Genomic DNA, 12,142 nt, shown 5'->3' with positions numbered 1-12,142 from the left:
CACCGTCCAATCTAAAGGGCACAGCCATATCCATCGATCCATCTATTCATATATGTTTATTTTAGGATGAATCAAACCACCGTTAAAAAGTAGTTACAACGTCGTTTTTTATAAAAAATTAAACATACTTTTGTTTTATTTTTGCTTATAATACATTGGCGGTGATTGTTTTAGTTCAAGTATTGAGATTATCTTGACGCTCGAAAAGCAGCAGCCCATTGGCATCGATTGCGTTTCTGTCGGGTTATTTCTAGGAGGATATATATAAAAAAATTGCTGGAGTGGAGGGAGCGCTCTTCAAGTGAAGCCAGCGCCGCCATGTTGTGGTGGGCAGAAAGCTCGGCTCGGCTGGCTCGGTGGCGGCCAGCGCTGCCAGTTCACCTGCAGCGACGGTGGATTGCGGTTCGTGCGCCTGTCTTTCCTTGACAAGTGTGTCTCTGCAGTGCATTCGAATGCGTGCGGCTCGATTCAAGCGAGCATGGTACAATCCTGCGTAGCGTATGGGTGCACAAATCGCGCGATTCCTGCTTCCAAGATCACATTTCACAGGTGCGTACTGAAAGCACGTAGTGCTTACGCGGTCTAATACGGCTGACTCGTGTTTTTCATTGGTAGGCTTAAGGAATTAATATTTGGAAATTATTGGCAGGTTTCCAAAAGATGCTGAGACACGGAACCTATGGGAGCGAGCTGTGCGTCGTGAACACTGGAAACCGACAGATAAAGATCGCCTTTGCTCTGCGCACTTTGATCCGGCGTGTTTTGACCGGACCGGACAAACAACAAGGTTGAAAGCGGGAAGTGTGCCGACTTCGTTCGCTGCTTTTCCTGCCCACCTCCAGGCACCGGTAAGCATCGGAACTTCGCAGATATAGTGCTCTGACATCAAGGAGGTTGGAATGACGTAGACATATCTCTTCTGTCGTGTTTTGTCGACGTGACTGCATTGCTGCGTGTTTCCTCGCGAGCTTTTCGTCCCGTTCGCTCGTTTACAATATCGCTCAACACACGATTAGCGCATGATCATTGTCGAATGTTCCCGAACATGCTTTCGTGAATACATATATTCATGTTATGAGCAATAATTGAAGTATATATATCATTCTAAAAGTAGTTAATTTCCACTATGTGCTTATTTCAGGTGAAAAGGAAGCGGCCAGCACCAAAACCTCGAGGATGCAGTCCTGCTCAGCAGCAAGAGGCCTTAAATACTGAAGATCATGTCACTGTATCACCATCAAAGCAGTGGTACAAGACGAAGTTGCAGGAAACAGAAGACGAAAGATTGCACTTGAAGAAAAAAATTAAAACGTTGCAGCAGAGCAAACGAAGGCTGACACAAAAGAAAATCACCGCTGAAGAAATTATTAGAGGCATCGAAGAACAAAAGCTTTTGTCAGAAGAGGGCTCCAAGATGTTCGATGCATCATTTTCTCCTGACATACAACAGCTGCTTCACCGGGCACGGACAGAAAGTGGAGGTAAATACCCTCCAGAGCTGCGAACGTTTGCACTAACTTTACATTTCTACTCACCAGCAGCCTACGAATTTGTGCGATCAAAGTTTAATGACGCCCTCCCTTCGCAGCGCACAATCAGAGAATGGTATAGGTCTGTTGATGGCCAACCAGGCTTTACAGGTGAAGCATTTTCTTTCTTGGAGAAGTTGGTTCAAGGTCGCTCTGAAACTCTTTACTGCGCTCTGATTGTCGATGATATGTCGATTAGGAAACATGTTGAACTTGTCGGAGACAGGGTAGTTGGCTACGTTGATTTTGGAGCATCTCTTGATGATGACAGCCTTCCTGAAGCCACAAATGTTTGTGTTTATATTGTTGTTGGCATAAACATGAGGCTGAAAATTCCAGTCGGCTACTTTCTTATCCACTCGCTCACTGGTTCTGAGAGGGCTGAACTAACAAAACAATGCATTGAACGACTGGAATCTGTGAAAGTTCAAGTTGTCAGTCTAACATTTGATGGTGCGTCATCAAATTTCACTATGGCAAAATGCCTTGGTGCAGAACTGAAGCCTGATCCTGTCGAGTTCTCCACATCCTTTAAAAACCCAGTTGATGAGTCAAGGGATGTGCATATCCTGCTTGACCCATGCCACATGATTAAGTTGATTAGAAATTCACTGGCAACAATGTGTTACATCACTGATGTTGATGGAAACCACATAAAATGGGCTTACATAAAGGCACTGGAGGCTTTACAGCGCGAGGAAGGGCTCCGCCTTGGCAATAAGCTAACTAAGGTGCATATGCAGTGGGAGAAGCAAAAGATGAAGGTACGGCTCGCAGTTCAGGCACTCAGCGCTTCAGTCGCAGACGCTCTTGAATTTTGCGAGCAAACGCTGAAGCTGCCACAGTTTAGAGGTGCTAGTGCCACGGCAAAATTTGTGAGGGTATTTGATCATCTCTTCGATTTGCTAAACTCCAGAAATGCGTTTGCAAAATCATACAAAGCCCCCCTTCGAAAGCAAAATGAGCCTTGTTGGAAACCATTTTTTGCCGACGCTCGAGAGTACATATGTGCTTTAAAAGACCCATTCGGTCGACCACTTTTGCAGGGAACAAAGAGGACAGGATTTGTGGGTTTTCTTGTGTGTATACAGAGCACAGAAAGTATCTTCAAGGAACTCGTTCATGAAGGTCAACTTAACTATCTGCTCACGCACAAGATGAGTCAAGATCACGCAGAAACTTTCTTTGGCTGTGTGCGAGGACGTGGGGGGTTCAACAACAACCCTACAGCTGCCCAATTCATGGCAGCTTACAAGCGTCTATTGGTCCAGACAGAAGTGAGATCGTCCACCTCAGGCAACTGTTCGCAAGATATTGTTTCTATTCTGGGTGCATCTGCCTCTGCCACTACATTTTGTGCAACCACTGAGGTCACATCGCGAAGGTGTGCCATCCTACAACCAGAGGACCACGATTACACAGACCGAATTGACTATCCAGAGAGCCTCTCCACATTCGTTTGCTCTGTCGTGCCTTACATTGCAGGCTTTGTCGCTCGCAAAATCGCTACTACAAACACCTGTGAGTTGTGCATAGAAGCTCTTCATGGAGCGGATACATCTCTATTGGTGAGACAAAAAAATCGAGGTGGACTCTTTTACCCTTCCGAAGACGTTGTGTCACTGTGCGAAACAGCGGAAAAGGGGCTGCGTCGACTGCAGGCTTCCACTCAATGCCTTAAGAACATACATGCCAATACCAAACAACTAGTCCTGGAGATTTTGAGTCAATCACTGGAAAAGAGGTGGTTTTCACAATTGGAACAACATCTTTTTGACGTCGACGTGTTGGACAACCATATTTACAACTTGAGCAAGCAAGTATTGGAGCTGTACATCAAGATCAGGCTGCACCACATGACAAAGGAACGAAGCCGGGAACTCGTGAAAGACAAAGTTAGGTCTTTGCTTTCAAGACTCGTCATTTTTAGGAATCAGTGAAACAACTTTGCCATAACGTTCATGTTGGCTAAAGGCTGAGAAAGCTGTACAAATAAAATTTTAACACATGAAAAACGAACCGTTCTGTAGTCTCTTTAAATACTGCCAGTGTATCGGCGACTATGTGAGCACGTTTTTACTTCTCTAGCAGCAATCATTTGCGAAAAAAAAACGGCCGCGGAAGTGCACTATATGCTACGCAGCCGCCTTCCTGCCCACCACAAGATGGCCGCCGCCGGCTTCACTGTGCTCTATGGGTAAGTATAGGCGGCTTCCACTCCAGCAATTTTTTTATATATATCCTCCTAGGGTTATTTGTTCAAATTGTCCGCGGTTAGCCGCGTTACTTTATGTCGATCGGCATTGCGAAGCTCCGTTTTAATTCAGCTTTGATATATCAATGCGAGCTTGCGTGTCAGACTTTACGGGCCGCTACGACGAAGCGAACGTGTCTAAAGGCTGTGAACCATGTCAGCTGCTGTGCTTCACCGACGTCCGGCTGCGCAGCCTCCAGCGTGAATATTCAACGCCACCAAATCGCTCGGAGACTGCCAGGTGTTCTGTGGACTGCCTATGAAGACGGAATAATCTTGCACAGTGTGGGCGTGTTCGCCGGTGAGTGAAAATGCGCTGCTTTGCATCTGAACATGGCCCTTTTATTTTCCATGCGCTACAGTTTATGTCTTTTCATGAGAGGCTTTTCGACTTGTACAGCTAATGAGATGCACACCTTGTGAATGTTTAAGATTGTTTACTTCGTTGTAACATTCGCTGAAAATATCTTTACTGCGAAAATTTACAGCACAGATCACAGCATAAGTTCTACCTGTTTTTGACCAAGATGAGTCTGCTGCAATATATGCTCATAAATTTAATGCATGGTAGAGCCAAGTGAACATTTAGTACATATATGCATTTGTACATTTTTCGTAACTTTGGAACGAAGCATATTACGTATGCATGAACCATATAGTCCATCCAGTTGGGGAATTTCCTAGCTTTGTCCTCCGCAGAACGTCACTAAAGCAAATTCATTATAATGCCATCCACAAGACAAATTCACAAAAACAGCAATGTTATGTCCATACTACCTTTCTTATATGCAGTGTTCTCATATGCATTCTTCTTAGTCATGCATCACAAATCCGTTCACGCTTCTACCAGAGTAACCAGGACTGTTGTTTTTCTTACAACCCAACCGCAGCCTCCAAGGAACTGCTCATATCTGTGGACGCTTGGATGCCTCATCACTCTGAACCTACCTCAAGTCAGCGGAGAATGTTTCATCACTGGAAACAAGCTCATGGGCCAAAATATTCGCAAGGTATTGTTGAAGACACTTTATTTATTTAACATAATTTGTTCAATCATTTATGTCTTACCCTGCTTATGAGTCTGTTTTTTTTTTTTCTTCTCAGAAAACTGGTCTAAATAGAGACCATTGATTTCCAAGCTACCCACATCCAGTCGTAAGAAGCTCTACAGTTGCCATAGTGACAGCTTTATGCGCCACCAATATGCCAGGCGGACAAATGGAAACCTTATACGGAAAAGCAGTGATAGCGTACGGTATGTTCAAGCTGTGTGAAGTTCGGTGCACAGATTGTTGTTTCTTATTTATGAATTACTCAGTTAACAGGAAATGTGCAGGCTTCAAAATTCTTGGACAGTGCATGCCATAGAGTTCACATACTGTACTTCACTCTACGTGTCAAACTTTGCATAGGGTATCACATATAACTAGGCAACAAATGGGCTCATAGTAGTGCATCTTTAGCAGGGTGATTCCACGAGAGATTGACACGGGTCCAAAAGTTGATATTTTAGATTTCATTGAATAATGGAGGCGGAAATGTTGTAGGCCCGTGTACTCAGATTTGGGCGCACGTTAAAGAACCCCAGGTGGTCGAAATTTCCGGAGCCCTTCACCACGGCGTCTCTCATAATCATACAGTGGTTTTGGGACGTTAGACCCCACAAATCAATCAGATTTCATTGAATATGTTATATTTCGTGCACCTCTCACCAGGTAGCCCGAAAGTCAACTTCGTTTTATGATTAACGGCATAACTTACGAGAAAAAAATATCAAACTTCACCAACACGGAGGCACCAATTTCGTCACCTGTCATTTTCGAAAATTGCAGATGCTATAAAAAGACAAACATTTTTGTTGTTTCAAGAGAGATATTTTTTACCTGAAATGCATGTCTAATGAAGAATGAATTCATACGGTTTCAAGTTTGTAAACCTTAAGAAAATAGCTTTTAAAAATGTTTAATTTTGCGATACTTGTGCGCAAGTATCTACAGTGCGAATGCAAAACTGAAGTATAGTACGTTAAAATGAATTTTACAATGTTTTTGTTGATAAAATTACGGGAGGCGTAATCTTTGTCCCTACTTTGAACCATATGATTTAAAGCATTGCCTCCGAGATGCGGCGCACCACAATTCATCTGTAGGGCAGACGACGGATGACAACTTACCCTAAAGCGTGTTCTTCAGTCTAATAGGGCAGTCTTCTTGCCCCAAATGATAAAAATTTGTTATGAATCGTTTATAAACTCATTCAACATTCAATTCTCTTACCCAACGTGTTCAAAACACATGGCCGTCACAGCAGCTTCATCTGTGTGTCAGTAATGGAGAGGCACCACATATTAGAAGTCTCAGTGCTCTACGTATAAGAGTGAATTCACATACTGTAGAATATTGTGTTCAAAATAGTTACTCCTATCTGCTAAAACAGCCTTTCTTCACCAGATGCGGTCACGTTTACTCGCGTTTAAAGCTCATTGCCGCTTTTCCGTTCCGATTTCTAGATTTCTCAACTTATCAGCGCATTCTCGAAAAGCTCTGATTTGTACCACGAATATTGTCGCTAAAAACAAAATAATGCAACATGTTTTTCTATATTACTGTATGATGGCCTTCGTTTGTCTATTTACAAGATTTTAAGAAAAATCAAAGATGGGGTTTTTTTTGTTATTCGAATTTCAGTGGAGTACACTTTTGCCAATATGAGAACGTTGAGCCAATATATAAATTTACATTTGCCCTACGGCAGCAATAATTTATGTATCTAATGAACACACTATATTCTTAAAACGTGTCAAGTTTGCAAACGCTGCTTGCATTACTTTCGGATTAAACAAATGGGGAATACGTAACTTATTTCAAACTGTCGTAAAATTAAACATTTTTAAGAGCTATTTTTTTAAAGTCTACAAACTTGAAACCATATGAATTCATTCTTCATTAAACATGCATTTCAGGTAAAAAATATCTTTATTGAAACAAAAATATTTGTGTTTTTATAGCATCTGCAGTTTTCGAAAATGACAGGTGACAAAATTGGTGTTGGTGAAGTTTGATATTTTTTTTCTGGTAAAATATGCCCTTAAACGAAGTTGACTTTTTGGCTACCTGGTGAGAGGTGCACGAAATATAAAATACTCAATGAAATCTAAAATATCAACTTTTGGACCCGTGTCGATCTCTCGTGGAATCACCCAGCAGCACTTCTTTTCCACATTGTGTATAGATTGCTGTGAATGTAAAGACTCTTGCAAGACAGTGGTATGTACAGCTATAGTAGTGTTGAAACAGTTACTGATACTGCGTGCATGTTGGTAGTAACACTATCAAAGTTTAAAAAAAAATAAGCTGTCCAAGAACTCGTCCTTTTATTAAACAAGACATGTATTGCAGAGGTAGCAATTGCGGAGCCGAACCATGAGAGTAGAATAACTAGAAGAATAAGGAAGAATAAGAATGGGTGGATCACATTTGGCAAGCATTCTCAAACCATGAATGGTAATATGTCACTAACTGTCAAGAGGAAGGTATATAACAGCTGCGTCTTGCCCGTACTTACCTACGGAGCACAAACCTGGAGGCTTACAAAGAGGGTTCAGCTTAAATTGAGGACAACACAGCGAGCAATAAAAAGAAAAATGATAAGTGTAACCTTAAGACACAAGAAGAGAGCAAAGTGGGTCAGGGAACAAATTGGTGTTAACGATATCATAGTTTAAATCAAGAAGAAGAAATGGACATGAGCTGGGCACGTAGTATGCAGGCAGAATAACCGCTGGTCATTAAGGGTAACCGACTGGATTCACAGAGAAGGAAAACGCACGAAGTGAAGACAGGTTAGGTGGGCCAATGATAGTAAAATGTTTGTACATATAACGTGGGAGCAGGAAGCACAAAACCAACTTGATTGGCCGACAATAGGAAAGGCTTTTGTCCTGCAGTAGGTGTAATCAGGCAGATGATATGCCAAAAACAAGCACGGACATGCACGCAAGCAATGAGCCTTGGTGTGTATACGTTTTTCAATATTTGTGCTTCGAAACATGTTTGTTTACATGATTGAGTTAACACAATCAAAATGAAAAGTAATCAGTAATTTGCATTTGCTTGCATTTATTCCACTGTGACTCTATGACCATCATTCCCAGCTCGTCCAAGGGCTCCAATTCAGCATCCGAAATCTCATCTGCTGAGATATGCTGGTGTTCAGTTGTTTTCCTCCTCTAGTTAATTTAGCTTGGTTTGTTTTTGTAAAATGTTGTGATCACTGTGGACAGACATGTGCAAGCAGCAACGAAAACAAGGGGCTCCCAGTTTGAATTAGCTGTTGTGGATACCAATGTGTTCAAATTGTTGAGAGATTTCCCCCAATAGAAATACACAGGGCTGTGCGCTTTTACTTGACCGAGTTCAAATAACGACCTTTTACTCTAATATTAATTGTTCTATGTAAAATACCTGATGGATGACAAAGCATTTTTAAAGGTATGTTAATTTTTAACAGAACAATGACTGAGTGCACTCAGTAGTTATAATTAAAGTTGGCCAGTGTTGGTACATGTTCATAATTCGAATGTCTACTAACAGTTATTTCTTTGATATTGCTGTGAAATATGTAGCCAAAAGAACTAGTTTTGTATGATACCTGTGTTAAGAGTGAGACAGACAGTTAGGAAGTAGTGAAGAATAAAAATGTGAATTCAGCTTGTGCCATTGTTCATCATTTGAGCAATGTCTTTGACGACTATGCACCATTGGCACTAACAAAAAAAAACTCATTTATTCACCTGTCGATCCAAAGCATGACAATTTTATCAGGGTCATTCAAAAAGTAAGGGCCATTTGGTTCCAAGCAAGTAAATTTTCATTAGCAAAAGTTTACTAAAAGTTTATTGATGGGCTTAGTTTAGCAAAAATTTACTACAAAATCATTGCTAACCTTTTAGTGTTTCTCGTATCGTCGCAGTTTCTTTAGTCAATCTGAATAAAAGATCGCCGCTTGTTAATTGAACCTGTTGCGAACAGTGATCTTGAATTTCTCACCGTCTTTAAATCGTACCACTAGCCTCTGTTTCGAGTGAAAGATGAAATAATGACACGGTGGTGGCGCTGGACAGCAGGGCGAGTAATTAGTGTTCCCTACCAAAATATTTGATCTTCCCTTTGGTTCTGATTGTAATGCAAGGATGCATGTTATCATGTAGGAGGTCGATTCCGGATGAGGATTAGTGACGCCATCAATGTTTATCGTACTTATTACTGTGGTGAGTGCTTCACAGTATATGTCAGTTGTACGTGTGGCCCACATTTTATGAAATTAAACACTAAAAGTTCCCTTTTTGACTTGAAAAATTGTAGCCAACATTTTCTAAGTGGAGTAAGCCAACTGCTTGAATTTTTTTCGTTTTTGTGAAAGGGAGTGGTGGCACCACTGTGTTGTTTCTGCAATAGCATACACTATGAAGCGTAGTCACCTGTGCAACAGTGTGCGAAAACAAATCATCCCTGTTTTATCAGTAGCAGTCCAAAAACGCTGATCCACTTGATGTCCTTTACATTTGAGTTGGTCAGTAAGCATTTTTGGAACCTACCTTTGTGATATCTGGGCATATCGGCTACAATTGTGCAAACTGTAGCGAGGCCGACAAGGGGAACTTTGCCTTACAGATCAGTAACTGTTAGTCCTCAATCTATTGCAATATCTTGTCCACTTGAACAGTTTGGTTGGTCTGGATTCTCGGCGTGGTGCTCCACTATTTTTCGTACGCATTTGTGCAGCCATTTGGGAAGTCTCAACAATGTGTTCTGACACTTGTCTCACTCCTCACAGTTGGTCCATGAACTGTGCACAACTTCTCGTAAATTGGAAAAGCTAGTGATCCTTTTCCATGCAAAAATGTAAATACAGTGTGCACCCCACAACAGGCGGGAGCAACAATATTCGCCAACATTGGTGTCTGCGTTCCCCGTCAAACAGATGACTACTGAGCCAGAACAATCACTTCAGTACTTTCGCTGAGAAGTAGCAGATTGTGCTGTGCACATCTTCAGTCTGCAAATACTTAAAGATTAGGAAATGACCTTTACTTTGTGAATAAACAACGTAGAAAATTTCATTATGCAGATTTGACTACAATGATTATTCACTGCCTATTTTTTTAACATTGCTACTATGACTTCCAGCACTTCTCAGCTGTGTAGTGTTCCATATGTCCCTATTGCATACGTATATATCATGTGCAGTGTATTGCGAGTGCTATCCACTGGTGCATTATTTTTTACGAATGAGTGGTTTTGGGAGCACCAACAGGCATTCTGTATCTCGTGTGTCAACTGATCTACAGTAGGCGAGCAAAGGCAAGGGTAGCCAATTCTCTTAATTTGTCATCGGTGACAACTTTCCCAAGAATGTTGACTTGCCGGAATGTTTGACTCTTGCTTTCATTATTCGCCAAGTGTTGCTCAATTAAAGTGCCTGTCACTGCAACCCTTTTACCTCTTTTGAAACGTAAACCAAGTTTCCTTTTCAACTTGCTCCTGTAATTTGTGTTTTCCCAGGATGCAGTTGCTTGCTACAACTGTAAGTTGATCTAGTTAGTCGCAAAAAGATTGGACGCGCAGTTAAAAACACAGATTCTAAACACAATATCGAGAACAATGTTATATCGACAAAAACGCAGCGATACCTAGCACTACAGCGTGGAGTCATTTCTTTTTATTCAACACGTTGTGCTTCTCGCCAATGCATTGTCAAATATCATATTGCGGCTCAGGCTGATCGTACTGACACTGCACTTTTTGAGAGCACGTGTGGTGAGAAAGCCAATGGGCAGCTCAGTACCAAGTACTGTGCAAAGGGCGTCCAGTGTAAGTATCGTTGTCTGACTGAACGAGCCAAGAGACAAGGTTGCACAATTTCAGCGGGCAATCTTATTGAACAGATGGCTATCGCTTTTTTTTTTCATGTATTTTTGTTCAACTCTGTGAGAGACAGTGTTCCTTGTTTACATGTATACTGCTGCATTCACGATTGTCAATAAACCATCTAAGCTTACTTGCTTGGCGTGTTTTTTGCCAGTTGAGGCCTCTCGGTCACCTGGGTGTAAAGCAGAAATAGTTAAAGTAACTTTAGGGTGCCATGTGCGCGAATACCGGCGCGCATCACGACACCTCGTACCCACTACCAAAGCAGCCTCCATATTGCTTTAGCTCAATGATGATGATAGGCCTACCAGCGCCGTCTCTAGGTCGGATAAGTTTCTTCACAACGCCACCGCTACCCTGTCAAAGGTACAGTTTCCCTTCTCTAAATGCTGGTGTATAGGTTTTCTGTGCCTCGACGATGCAATAAACAACATAGCTGATGTGCGGGTGGTGGGGCCATAGAGTTGTGAGCGTGGTAATGTGAAGTAATCCCCCGTAATTGTTTGAAAGAGGGCGTGGGATTTACTGTGGTATTAATCGTGCCCTGAACGAGCCATCACATCGTATGAGTGGCCCAAGCGCATTCAGCTCAGTGCAGCAGAATTGTTTTTCTGATTTTCTGCTCGAGATATCATCGACCTGGTGTAGGCTGCCTTTTACGAGTGACTTCCCACAACGATCAAAATTTACAGCATATTCTGATTGTGGTGTATCAAGTAAAATTTCTTGTTGAGATCAGTCTCTCTTTGAAATTATTTTTAGGGATGCACACATACAATCACAATGTTCATTACAGCTGCTAATCTGAAATTTGATTGCACAACTTGCATGCAATGCTACAATGTTGCAGTGGCTGAAGTGTGGGTGAATACAAAAGCATGCATGCACATGCAAGCTAGTCTATGTACAAATCAGGTTACTTTAACAAAAATGTAACCTATTAAAAAAAAACCATCTCATTGCTCTATGTACGTAAACAGAAAAAACTACACATTGCTGTTATCTTTATACATAAAATATCTCTGGCGTCTTAATGCTAATAATTGTTGGGGTTTAAAGTCCCAAAACGATGCCGTAGTAAAGGGCTCCGGAAATTTCGACCACCTGGGGTCCTTTAAAATGCACCTAAATTAAAGTCCACGAGCCTAATGCATTTCCGTCTCGATCAAAAATGCAGGCGCCGCGGCCGGGATTCGCTTCCACGACCTTCGGGTTGAACTCGCTTAGGCATATGTTAGTAAAACAATGTTCACAAATATTTTATGAATATCCACTTTTAATATTCAAATAGAAGTGTCCACTCAATATCCACTGAATATTCACAAATAACATTGGATGTTCAGACCATTTGTGGACATCCTCTAAATATTGATGGTTTGCTGGGGAGGTTGTTGTACATTACTTTCGTTTTCTGCAGATTAACTTTAAGA

At 41.6% G+C, this 12,142-nt stretch overlaps 2 long non-coding RNA genes across 2 annotated transcripts; both read left to right on the top strand.

The window, feature by feature from the left end:
* Positions 1 to 281: 281 nt before the first annotated feature.
* LOC142765199 (uncharacterized) lies at positions 282 to 3,548 on the top strand. Its single transcript, XR_012884095.1, has 2 exons — positions 282 to 848; positions 1,142 to 3,548. It is a non-coding gene; the product is annotated as an uncharacterized LOC142765199 (long non-coding RNA).
* A 117-nt stretch (positions 3,549 to 3,665) lies between these two features.
* On the top strand, positions 3,666 to 11,187 carry LOC142765200 (uncharacterized). The gene is made up of 3 exons (XR_012884096.1): positions 3,666 to 4,084; positions 4,674 to 4,793; positions 4,888 to 11,187. It is a non-coding gene; the product is annotated as an uncharacterized LOC142765200 (long non-coding RNA).
* The last annotated feature ends 955 nt before the right edge of the window (positions 11,188 to 12,142 follow it).

Source organism: Rhipicephalus microplus, chromosome 6 (assembly GCF_043290135.1).
Source record: "Rhipicephalus microplus isolate Deutch F79 chromosome 6, USDA_Rmic, whole genome shotgun sequence".
Lineage (NCBI taxonomy): Eukaryota > Metazoa > Arthropoda > Arachnida > Ixodida > Ixodidae > Rhipicephalus > Rhipicephalus microplus.
Note: the sequence above shows the minus strand (reverse complement) of the source record. Positions and strands in the feature narration are given on the sequence as shown.